Source organism: Pipistrellus kuhlii, unplaced genomic scaffold (genome assembly GCF_014108245.1).
Source record: "Pipistrellus kuhlii isolate mPipKuh1 unplaced genomic scaffold, mPipKuh1.p scaffold_m20_p_14, whole genome shotgun sequence".
NCBI lineage: Eukaryota > Metazoa > Chordata > Mammalia > Chiroptera > Vespertilionidae > Pipistrellus > Pipistrellus kuhlii.
Genome location: NW_023425449.1, coordinates 44,034,844 through 44,046,121, shown reverse-complemented (window position 1 = coordinate 44,046,121; position 11,278 = coordinate 44,034,844). Strand labels below are relative to the sequence as shown.

General features: G+C 39.1%; 1 pseudogene; it reads left to right on the top strand.

Annotated features, from left to right (window-relative positions):
* Positions 1-215: 215 nt before the first annotated feature.
* On the top strand, positions 216-7,460 carry LOC118718588 (annotated as a pseudogene).
* Positions 7,461-11,278: the final 3,818 nt, after the last annotated feature.

Below are 11,278 nucleotides of genomic sequence, written 5' to 3'. Positions count from 1 at the left end.
ACCAGAAGGTTTGTTTGCTGCTGGGGACTGGCTGACAGGGACTGAGCTAGATGGGCCAGGCACACCCTGAAACCCTCCCACTGTCCCTCTGCAGGCTGATCGTGCACCAATGGTGTCCCTCAGCCTGGCCTGCGCCCTCTCAAAATCTGGGACCCCTCAGGGGATGTCAAAGAGCTGGTTTCAGCCAGATGCTGCAGGCCACTCCCTTTGGGCTCATGACTGACAAGCACTGCTGTGGCAGTGCAAACCTCTCCCATTGGGACTGGTTGGGCATGAGCCCACGGCAGGCACAGTGGGGCCGGGATAAGCAAGAGGGGCAGGTAGGAGCTGCGGGCAGCATTGTACTGCAGGTTTTGGCCCTTTCCCTGCAGGCCACCAAGAGGGACCCCACCCATGCACAAATTTGTGCACCAGGCCTCTAGTTGTTAAAAAAATCTAATGGGTTTCAGGTACACAGTTCTATATACATCATCCATCTATTGTATTGTGTGTTCATCACCCTGAAAACCTGACCAATTAGGTAATTTATAAATTAGGCATAATTTCAGAAGACTCTGATATACTCTATTTCATAATGTATTATATCTACTTTTCAGATAAGAAAGCTTGGGTTCAGTGTGACTTAGTCTAAGGTCCCAACTTCACCTTGTCTTTAACTACAAGTTTAGCTTTTCTACCAGACGTTTTCATAGTTCCCAGTAAAATATCAAGAATATTAACAAAGCAGTGTCTACTTTACATCAAATCTGCTTATTGATCCTTCCTTCCATCAATACCTCATGTTAACCTAAGCCAAAAATTGCTGCAGAGGTAATAAATATGTTACAGAATTTGAGAAAATGCATGAGAACTTTACCAAATACTACAGATACATAATAGGTACATTTTTCAAACATTTGTCTGACATTATAACAAAGATGATCCAGGTCCAGATGGTTTGGTAGTGAATTCTCCCAAACATTTAAGAAGGAAAAAATACCAACTATAGACAATATCCTTTCCAAACTATGAGCAAAGAGAATGCTTCCCTTTTATACTTTTGTTTTGCCAGTATTACATCAATACCAAATACAGAGACATAAGATCAGAACACTACAGACCAATATCCCTCATGAACAAAGAAAAATTATAAATAAGACATAGCATATTAAACATAGCAAGATATAGAAAATCTAATATGCTGTAACCAAATGGGTGCATGGAGAGACCCTGGAAATGCGAGGCTGATCCAATATTCAAAAGTCAACCAATATAGTTTATCATATAGACAGACTAAAGGAAAAAGGAATAAGATCTTTTCAAAATATGCATAAGGCATTTTATAAACTTCCACATATATTTATAATAAAACAAATAAACATCCACTTAGCAAACTAAAAATGGATAGGCACTTCAAGTAGCCTGATAAAAATTGAAAAATGACAGCAAAAATCTTATTTTATGGTAAGGGCTGACTGTTTTCCTCAAACTATAGGAAAATAAAGATGTTCACTTGCCTTTATTCAACATCACACCCACAAGGCAAAGGAAAGAGAGAAGCATATAGGTTAGAAGATAGGAAAAAATTAAACTATCACTATACATAAATTGTATGGTTATCTATTCAGAATGTCCTATAGAATCAAAAAGCAGGGAAGCAGAGTTCCTAGGACAATCAGTGAGTTTATAAAGCCACAGATTATAGGCCAATACATAGATTTCAGTATTTTTTATGTACTAGCAATAACAATTGGAAACTGAAGTCTAAACAGTAACAACACATTGGGAGTTTTAAAGAGATCCAAACTGATTCCCAGCTTCCACATCCCTCCTTCTTTCCTTATCAGAGCCAAAGCCTCTGCTAAGAAATAGTAATGAACCAGTTCTAGCTTCATTTCCTGAAGTTCACCATCATCACTGTCCTGAAATAACTTTCATGCAACATCTTGGTCCTCATAACTATACCAAACTCTTGCTCCTAAGCATCTTTTGAGCTTGCTTGTTGCCATTTCTTATGTCTGTCTTAGTATCTTGTTCCTGATCTGAAATTCCTCATCTGGGATTCTGCTCCATGCACTAATTACCTACTAAGATCAGGGCATTTTCCCTAAATGCCAGTTTAGAATTTAAAGACTGTGCTGTAACAGATTTTGGGGTCCTGGTTGTAAGGACTCCTGGGTATTGTTCTTGCTAGATTTTCATTTCCAAATCTCATCCTCATTCCCAATGAACTATCCATCTTCTTCACTTTGCCCCCTTCTCCATTTCCTTTCCAAACCCTCGCCCAAATTTAATCGCCACCTGTCTACCTTGTGGGAGGGGGAAACTGGGCAGTGTAGTCTCTGCATCGGCTGGCGACCATGGACATAATGGCCCAATAAGGTCATATCCAGAATGAGGAGAGGCTCCAGGTGCTGAGTCAGAATGAGATGGCAACCAAGGTGAACACAGGCATGAATGAGGCAGCTCTTCTGCCTGCAGGCAATCAGACCTGCAGCTCCCAGGTCCTTAGAAAACAACTCAAAGCATGAGGTCTCCTGGCTATAATTGTGGGTAAATTCCCCTCCCCACCTCTGGAGAAACTAATAAAAAATCTCCCTCCTGTCTAAGTCCTCCCAATCCCTCTAAGAATTTGGTCTCTACTGAGACAATCCCATTCGCTCCACTCTCAAGAAGAATAACAGAAGCATTGCAGGGTTACAGTTTTCTTCTCCTGTAGATCCGTTTTCAGTGGGCAAGCTAGAGGGACTCAGAAAGGGAAAGTGTTCAATCTGAACCCGGGATGGACACAAACTTTGCCTCCTCATATCTGCAATTGTATCAGATCTAACATCGGAAACAGATGAGCCCTGGCTGGTGTGGCTCAGTTGGTTAGAGCATCATACTGTACATCAAAAGGTTGCAGGTTCAATTCCTGGCCAGGGCACATACCTGGGTTGCCAGTTCGGTCCAGGGTGCTTTTACTCATATGGCATGACTCAGTGGTCAAGCATCGACCTATGAACCAGGATGTCATGGTTTGATTCCTTTTCAAGGGCACATGCCCTGGTTGCAGGCATATTCCCCAGTGGGGGAGGCAGCCGATCAATGATTCTCTCTCATCACTGATGTTTATATATCTCTCTCCCTCTCCCTTCCTCTCTGAAATCAATAAAAATATATTTTAGAAACATTTTTTAAAGAAAATAGGGGAAAGATTCTTCATTGAAGCCAATCCATGTGATTATTTGGATATGCAAATTTGCATGTAATAGATAATAACTCTTGATCACTTCATTAGGTTCTCGGGTATTTTCCACAAAGTAATAATAGTTACAACAGAGTAATTCTTTATTACAAGATGTTTTACTCAAAATTCACTTATTTATACCAATCTCAGCAACAGGAATTGGCAGGAGAGCTTCAATATCCCTGCCCTGTATCTTTCTGCATTTAACTGGATGAACCCATGCCATTATATTAATCTACCCATTATCCCACAGAGCCCAGATGCCAACAAGCACCTTCCATGGGAAGTCTCTTATCATGGCCCCCAGAGTCACTTGAATCTAAGCCGTAGTCTTTCTCTACTGACCATCTCCTTTCTGGATTTATTATTTCTAGTAGTCCCACCATTGTTCATTCAATGACACAAAAAAAAGTTCTTTAATCCCCTTTCAATTATCTCTTTCTTGTATCTATCCCACCAACAAACACTCTGTCAACTGGGGGGAAAAAAGTTTCCCAACCCATTCCCTCATTTGTACTCCCATTGCCACTGCCTTGGTCAGGTTCCATTGAATTACCTCTGAACCAGTCTTCCCGGCTTCAGGTTTCACTTCCCATCAATCATCCAGTCTCCACAGCCCTCCCACACAAATGGAAGGAACTTCATTTTTACCCTAATAAAAGCTTCCAGTGACTCACAGTAGAAAGTACTCAATGTACATTTGTGAAATGAAATATTAAATAGTACTCAGGTTGTCCACATGGCACTCTGCAAAATGAGAGGCATGCAATAACGGAAGTGCATCTTCCCACTGATGTTAATGTTTAATAGATCTTGAAAGAGGTCTGGATGCACAGAAATCTAAATATTTTCTTCAAAGGAAAGGGAAAGAGAATCAGTTTCTAATATATTTCTGAACAATATTCCAGAGTGCCATTGCTCCCACAGTCCTCTGCGTCCCCAGGCGCTAGGAGAGAGGTACCTCTCCTTTTCTCTCTCCTTTTCCTTAAAACTTGTCTGCTGGCTCTCAGCTTGGAGAAGATTCCACAGTCCTTACTGCTCATTTTTCTTGGCATTACCATATTTTGAAACACAATTAACCTAGTTTTCTAGTGTGAGTTTTCTTTTTGTCCATCTTTAAAAAATGAAATAACTTAAAATATTTTTAATCTATAAACTAGACAAGAGTTAGTTATACAGTGTCCAAGTCCTTCCAGCAGTTGTCTCTTACAGGGATGAGGAGGGTCAGGGGCATGACCTGTCTGCAGCCGAAATATGCCTTCTTGCTGCTGCTACCCCGACTTTACGTATGCCAGCATCTCTTGGAAGGATGCTAGTTTAACGAATCTTGGAATGAGCTTTTCATTGAATCAGCAAGGAGCTCATAGTGCACTGTCTTCTGCTAATACTTCTTCCCATAATTGTCAGACTGCAACATGGGAAGTACAGGTTCAGTCCCTCTGTCTTCTCAACACCATGGGGGTGCAGGCCAGGCCAGTGACATTTTGTACAGCTTTGGTCTGTTTGCTAGACACTTAATGAACTGAGTCGTTATCCAGAGGACAAGATAACTCCTTAGAATTTTCCCCAAATCTTTCTACAAATTAAAAGGGGGAGCCTATATACAGAGTGCCTTGGGGTGACTGGGAAGGAAAAAATGCACTTTAGCAGAGATAGTTTTGATGATTGTGGTCCTCGTCTCAACCCAGTGCTTGATGATGACCATGGAAGTTCTTCTCAATATCTGGTTATTATGACAGAATGGATTATTAAGAGATGGAGAAAGGCATAGGGATGATTCTTTTTTTGGTGAGAACTTGCATAACTATCATAAATTTGACAGTGAGTATGAGAGAATGAGACATGGTTCTGGCCCCTTACAAGAAAGATTCCTCTTTGAGGAAAAAAAAAAAAAAAAGTAATTCCTCCAAATAGCAATATTTAAGACTCCCATGGACTCTTAATGAAAGGTTATCCCCATCTGTGTGTATATGTGATTTTCTGATTCATTCTAATAAGGAGTAGAGTCAACATAGCAATGGAGCAAGTTACAGTCGCCAATGCTAGCTGCTTCTGGAAATCTATCCAGAATGGAACCCTGACAATGATACAGGACACACTACAAACACAGTGCCAGGAATTTGAGGTCCTCCACCTCCCTCATTTCATCTTGGTGAAACCAGCAGTCAGACCAAGAGGAAACCTGGGTGCTGGAAATGGGAACCTGCAAGGACCAAGACACATGCCAAAAGGCAGAGTGGAAACTCACCAAGTTGTTCACATTGTGGACTTCCAACGAGGGAAAAATGTGAGCTATCAATTATTACAGCTGGAGGAACCTCTTGGAGTCATTTTAATTCATCTGATTTTAAATAAAATTGATGAGGCATTTATTGAAATGGCAACCACAGAAGATGCTCAGGCTGCAGGGGTTATTATACAGCCACACCAGCGTTAGCATTTGGCAAGCCAGCGGGAGTCCATTTATCCCAGAAGTATAAAAGAATAGAGAAGCCTGAAGGGAAGCCAGGCCAGAAGTTTGATCAGAAGCAGGAGCTTAGACGTGTGATACATCTCAGCAAATAACCTCACTCTGGCTGTTCTGACAGTGTTGTCCTTAAGCTTGCTAAGCTTTATGGGAAAATAAATAATTATATACTGATGAGGATGAAAAGTCAGGCCTTTATTGAGATGGAGACAAGGGAAGATGCAATGGCAATGGCCGACCACTATTTGCAAAAGGCCCTTTGGTTTCAGAGGAGACGTGTGAAAGTTGGCCTAAGAAATACAAAAAATTGGTACCAAGGATTCCTAACAGAGGCATTGACTTACTGAAAAAAGATGTCACAAAAAAGATCTTATTCTCCAGATGGCTGAGAGTCTCCAAGTGGTAAGAAATCTAAAACTGGCCGAAACTGGTTTGGCTCAATGGATAGTGTTGGCTTGGGGACTGAAAGGTCCTGGGTTCGATTCCAGTCAAGGGCATGTACCTTGGTTGCGGGCATATCCCCAGTAGGGGGTGTGCAAGAGGCAGCTGGTCGATGTTTCTCTCTCATCGATGTTTCTAACTCTCTATCTTTCTCTCTTCCTCTCTGAACAAAAGCAATAAAATATATTTAAAAAAGAAAGAAAAAAGAAAAAAGAAACCCAAAACTGATGGTTCCCAGAAGACTGAACATACAACTGAAGGTAAAGAATAAGAAGAGGCCCTAGCCGGTTTGACTCGAGTACTGAAGGGTCCCGGGCTGGATTCCAGTCAAGGGCACATGGCTCAGTTGTAGGCTCCTCTCCTGTCAGCGCCCTGGTCAGGGCGCATGAAGAAGGCAACCAATAGACGTGTTTCTCTCACATCAATGCTTTTCTCTCTGTCTTTCCCTCTCTCGCCCACTCTCCCTAAAAATCAATGGAAAAATATCCTCGGGTGAGGATTAAAAAATAAGAATAGTAAAATAAAATAAAATAAAAGAAGAGAAATCAGGTGGCGATGGTGAAAAGGACACAAAAGGTGACCAGGCAGAATAAGAACCAAGCGTGTTTCTCAAACCCCAAGGTGAGCTACTGGTAGGCGGCAGCAGCAGCAGCACTGTAGAAAGTGGCAGTGCAGGGGCGATGAGATCCTGCTCATTTGGATGATGTGACTTCTGATGGGGAAAAGGAACCTCGGACAAAGCTGTGAAAAAAGGTGGAGATGCGAGTGCTTCAGCTGCAAAGAAAAAGCTTAAAAAGCATCGTTTCCCAGGGAACATGGAAGGCTTTGTCAGTCTCTAAATGAGGCTGGACAAGGAAGATTCAAAACATCAGAAACTTCATAAATCAGGCCTGGTATTTAAATCTGGTGACAAGTGGTTGAAATTAAGATGGAAAAGATCAAGGAACCTGATCAACAAAATGAAATAGTGCTGGAAAATTGAATTAAAAATGAGGAAAAGACAGAACCAGGCACTGAATCTGCTGAGGATGCGGATGATCCCAACAAAGACACAAGTGAAGATGCAGGCAGCCACAATGATGGAAAGAAGGACTACTATCCAATCCCTGATGAGATAGCATTGGGCCACATCAACCCAAGGTCCCTGTTTCCTGTTGGCGTGGACCATGGGATTCCCACAGCAGGGCTTCACATAAGCAGTGTTCACTCTTTTACACAAATGAAGAAGTTGCAAAGGATACTCATTGCAGCAGCCTTCCTCATTATCAGAAATTTAAGAAATTTCTGAATAAATTGGCAGAACACAAGCAGAAGGAAGTTTAAGATGTGCAAGAAGCTTAATGATTTCAAAGAAAGTAATAGTTCATTTTTAATGTTGACCTTTTATTACACTAATAATGAGAAGAAAACTACTGTACTCCTTTGTTTTAGTGGAAAAATAATAGACGTCTATTCTTGAGTTAAGTGTTATAGCAAAAACATGTAAGGTTAAGTTAATGAAGAATTTTTGTTTTATCAGAACGGTAACAGACAAGTATCATACTTTGTAGGTACTGACTTCGTAAACTACTTAACAAATTGCGGGCGGATCACAAGCATTCTCATGTTTTCATATTACACAGTGTTTTTTGCATAAATGTGAAAGGAAAGCCTTAAAATTAAATACCCATTGCATTTTGAAGTTATTTATTACGTATTCTTACAAGCTAATATCTTTTTAAAGTATGATACTTTGTAAAACGTTTTTTTGTACCCGTTCAGTAGAAACTTATTTGGCCACTGGGTAAAATCAGCAATAAAACTACTGGTGAGCAATGTATTAAGACAACTTGCACCACTAAAAAAAAAAGAAAAGATATGTAGAACTATTCAAAGAAATGAAATTTAGTACTTCTAAGCTTCAAAGAAATGTCAAAAGTTTTTATTCTAGTCAATAAAGAACAAAAACAACTGTATTTTCATTACTTTCATCTGAAACATTCCACATTTTAATCTGAGCCTTGCAGACTTTTCATTTGGAGTTTGAAGCTTTTTTGTTGCATTTCTTTTTTTGATAACTTCATTAACTGACATTTACAATTAAAATACAGGTGCAGTTTCTTTTTAATGTTATACTGTTATTTAGATAAGAAATATTAAATAACTGGTTTTAGATTTTGTCATTTTTTTTCTAAGTTTCTGCTAGATTTCGTATTCTAGTAGGCAGTTATTTTCAGTGAAATGTAAAAATATTACCACTCTCTTTGACCAGTATTAATTTCTATAGACCTGATTGCTTATCACGTGAATCCTGTAGCTGTCATACATCTGGTATAAGCAACATTTGATTCTTGAAGTTTGTAGACCATCTTTTCATATTTTCAAGATGTTAATTTACATTTCTGCATTTAAAAAAAACAGTTTGGCCATAAGCTAGATGCACACTTCTAATCCATAACCTGCATACGTGACCTTTGTGAACAGAAATTTGCTTATACCTGTAGATTCAAGTTTCTAAGTGAATACCAATAAAAACCTAAGTCATGTTCATTGGTTATACATATTTGAAATGTTAACCAATATACCTATCAATATATATTGACAGTGGTTTTTATTTGTTGCTTTACACTTTTTTGCATGTTTTAACAAATTAATACATTGTAAATCTAAAGTGTTCTAAAGAGTGCTACTAAAGATCTGAGTTTTAAAAAACACACAAAAAGCAACATTCCAGCAATTCTCTTAGATCTTTAAAATGATCTTTTAGCGACTTTTTTCCCTAATTTTATTGTTTTTTAATGAGTTCATGGTTTGCTTAGTTCTACCTAACGTTTTCCACGAATTGAAATTCCCCTTACATTCAAATGTTTCCTCCAAAGTGTTGGCTTTTTCCTGTAATTTTCAGGTATGTGACTGCCTTTGTTAAATAAAAGTGCACACGTGTGTGCACATACATGCATTTAACAAATTAATTAACTTTATAAACATAAAACTAGCTTTATACTTCTTATAGCATTCCATGTAAGATAAGGATTTCTTAAAATTCAAAACGACTAGTTTTTCTAACTTTTAGGGTAAATTAGGACAACGGAAATCCCTCATTAGAATTCTATATACCTAAAACTCAAAATAGATTTTTTAAAAAATAACACTAAACAATTTAGTCTAGTTAGCCAGTTTTATAATTCCCAAAGGAAATTGGAAAGCCTGTTACTTGGATAATATAAATACCCCAAAAGCCAGCCTCAAGCATAAGAATAGCAAAATCAATAATACTACACAGCAAGAAGAGAAATTTTTTTTAAAAAATTTCTTTTCTTCAATTTTCATGGTTCAGGTTGTACCAGTCATACATGATAGTTATGTCATTTTCTCTCTCAAACCAACAATGACCGTTTTTGCAGCAATGAGTTTGTACGAGGTCAAAAGCAGTGTGAATGGTTCTGTAAAAAGAAGTTTTTTGATCCAAGTTCATTTGAGACCATTTACTCCCTCAGAGGCTGATAACGGCTCCCATTGCCCGCAGGAGCCCACCTTGCTGCGGGAAGTGCACGCACAGTGGCCAGAGTGATGCGGGTCGTTAACTTCCGGCAGGTGCCCAGACTGCAAGGTCAGGCGTGGCGCGCTGTTCCAGTTGTCTGCAGCCCCCAACGTCAGGCAATCAAAGGGCGGGTGAAGAGCTTGAGTCCACTATTAGGGGTGATTACTGTCTCCATTTTTACTGTCTTCCCAGAGGTCAATGGCATTACCCTGAAATGTGACAAATTTTAGATAAACCCTAAGCCAAACTTTAACATGACTCCTTTAGATAAAACCTGCATGGAGTTGCCTACATCATGATTATCTAGTCATTGATGCCAACTGGCTTCTTTGGCATGACTGGTGATGCTCTGTATTTAGTGAAAAGAAGCCTGATGATTTCACCGGTCCCAGCCTTCCCATCACCACAGGCTGCCACTGAGCAATCCATATGGACACCGAAAATGTCCAGTCGAGAAGACACACAGCCCTGGCACTGCCTCCTCATGCCCCATGGGGGTAAGACATGTGAAGGCAAGAACCACAGTCTACCCTTTGCAAACCTCATCCTAGATATGAAATGTAAATAAACATGGACTTTCAAAAGGAAATACATTTCATAAAATGTAAGGAGTGATGACACAGGAAGAGCAGCATAGTTACTAAAATCCATCAAATAATGCAATGGTTTTCTAAGATCTTCAACTCCCTCTATAACTTCTCCTTGTTGAAAATGTTAATTATAACTTCATTAAAGAAAAAAAAAACAATTTCCAACTCATGCTTCCAGTAGTACTAATATTTTGTTTCTAACACTCCACTCCATGCCTCTCTGCCTCCCTGTTCCCAGAATCCAGATGTACCAGACCAGGGACCGTTTCCCACCGGGACCTGCTCCCTCATTCCTGCCCTTGAGAATGCTGCTTTCCCCTTGAGAAGTCTTCCATTCTTGCCTTCCTTTCTTAACTAACTCACCATCTCATCACTTCTGTCAGACCATCCAGTTGAGTTGAACTTTCTAAACTCCTGTTGTATTTTATTCTTTTGTCTGATTTATCACTTTTTATGCTGTATTTTATTATCACATTATCTGATGCAAGACTATTGAGGACAGAAACTGTGCCAATGATCTCCCTATTTCTGGCCTAAGCACAATTCCCAGCACTCAATACTGAATTAAGATACTGAATACTTAATAAATAAATAAGTACAAATAAATGAAAGGTATTCAAACAATGATTTCACTGTGCTTTTAATGCAGAAATTCTGCCTTTAGGAATTTATCTGAAGTAGTCAGTTAGCTAACTATATGGATATGTCACAGGGGTCCCAACTCTGACCTTGGTCAGTGGGTATCTGCATGTCCACTACATCTATCTTTCTGTATATTTGTATATCTGGAATACAACCTGATTAATTTTAAAAAATAAAATATATGAGACGTAATTTTTATTTTGATTTTTTATTTTAAAATGACTAATGAATTATAGTGAAATAATAAACTGAAGCACACATAACTTCTAAATAAATATATAAAATTTCTTCATTCTTTCCTCTTTATGTTATAATCAGAAAGCAGCATTTTTCTGTGTTGATAAAGATATATCTCCAGCCCATATTTCAGAAAGAGAAAGGGGAAAATAAGGAGAAAGGAGAAAATGAAT